The sequence below is a fragment of the Arachis ipaensis genome, chromosome B2 (genome assembly GCF_059453495.1).
Source record: "Arachis ipaensis isolate K30076 ecotype BB chromosome B2, ASM5945349v1, whole genome shotgun sequence".
In the NCBI taxonomy this organism is placed as follows: domain Eukaryota; kingdom Viridiplantae; phylum Streptophyta; class Magnoliopsida; order Fabales; family Fabaceae; genus Arachis; species Arachis ipaensis.
In genome coordinates this window covers 29,882,303-29,884,085 of record NC_142437.1, presented here as the reverse complement: position 1 = coordinate 29,884,085, position 1,783 = coordinate 29,882,303, and the positions used below count along the sequence as shown (strand labels likewise).

General features: G+C 40.9%; 1 non-coding gene across 1 annotated transcript; it reads right to left on the bottom strand.

Annotated features, from left to right (window-relative positions):
• Nucleotides 1-760: 760 nt before the first annotated feature.
• On the bottom strand, nt 761-868 carry LOC148573460 (small nucleolar RNA R71). Its single transcript, XR_015905605.1, has one exon. It is a non-coding gene; the product is annotated as a small nucleolar RNA R71 (small nucleolar RNA).
• Between the last annotated feature and the right edge of the window lie 915 nt (nt 869-1,783).

Here is a 1,783-nt window from a genome sequence, read left to right as displayed (position 1 = left end):
TCAAAAATAATTTTCGAAAATTCTCTTTCTCTCTCATCTCACTCTATTTATTTATTCATCTACTAACACTTTTCTTCATCTCACATCTCTGCTCTCCTCACCCTTGTGTTTCTTTCCTTACATTACATTCTTTTCTTCTTCTTTTCTTCTACTCACACAGGGGAACCTCTATACCTGGGTAAAAAAGATCCCTATTTTTATTATTTTTCTGTTCCCTCTTTTTCATATGAGCAGGAGCAAGGACAAGAATATTCTTGTTGAAGCAGATCCAGAACCTGAAAGGACTCTGAAGAGGAAACTAAGAGAAGCTAAATTACAACAATCCAGCAAGCACCTTTCAGAAATTTTCAAACAAGAAGAGGAGATGGCAGCCGAAAATAATAATAATGCAAGGAGGATGCTTGGTGACTTCACTGCACCTGATTCCAATTTACATGGAAGAAGCATCTCCATCCCCACCATTGGAGCAAATAATTTTGAGCTGAAACCTCAATTAGTTTCTCTGATGCAGCAGAACTGCAAGTTCCATGGACTTCCATCTGAAGATTTTTTTCAGTTCTTAACTGAATTCTTGCAGATATGTGATACTGTTAAGACTAATGGAGTAGATCCTGAAGTCTACAGGCTCATGCTTTTCCCTTTTGCTGTAAGAGACAGAGCTAGAGTGTAGTTGGACTCTCAACCCAAAGATAGCCTGAACTCTTGGGATAAGCTGGTCACGGCTTTCTTAGCCAAGTTCTTTCCTCCTCAAAAGCTGAGCAAGCTTAGAGTGGATGTTCAAACCTTCAGACAGAAAGAAGGTGAATCCCTCTATGAAGCTTGGGAGAGATACAAGCAACTGACCAAAAAGTGTCCTTCTGACATGCTTTCAGAATGGACCATCCTGGATATATTCTATGATGGTCCGTCTGAATTAGCTAAGATGTCATTGGATACTTCTGCAGGTGGATCCATTCACCTAAAGAAAACGCCTGCAGAAGCTCAAGAACTCATTGACATGGTTGCTAATAACCAGTTCATGTACACTTCTGAGAGGAACCCTGTGAGTAATGGGACGCCTCAGAAGAAGGGAGTTCTTGAAATTGATACTCTGAATGCCATATTGGCTCAGAAAAAAATATTGACTCAGCAAGTCAATATGATTTCTCAGAGTCTAAATGGAATGCATGCTACATCCAACAGTACTCAAGAGGCATCTTCTGAAGAAGAAGCTTATGATCCTGAAAACCCTGCAATAGCATAGGTGAATTACATGGGTGAACCTTATGGAAACACCTATAACCCCTCATAGAAAAATCATCCAAATCTCTCATGGAAGGATCAAAAGCCTCAACAAGGCTTTAATAATGGTGGAAGAAACAGGTTTAACAGTAGTAAACCTTTTCCATCATCTTCTCAGCAACAGACAGAGAACTCTGAACAAAATACCTCTAATTTAGCAAACTTAGTTTCTGATCTGTCCAAGGCCACTGTGAGTTTCATGAATGAAACAAGGTCCTCCATTAGAAATTTGGAAGCACAAGTGGGCCAGCTGAGTAAAAGGATCACTGAAATCCCTCCTAGTACTCTCCCAAGCAATACAGAAGAAAATCCAAAAGTAGAGTGCAAGGCCATTGACATAGTCAACACGGCCGAACCTAGAGAGGGAGAGGAGGACGTGAATCCCAAGGAGGAAGACCTCCTGGGACGTCCAGTGATCAACAAGGAGTTTCCCTTTGAGGAACCAAAGGACTTTGAGGCTCATCTAGAGACCATAGAGATTCCATTAAACCTCCTTATGCCC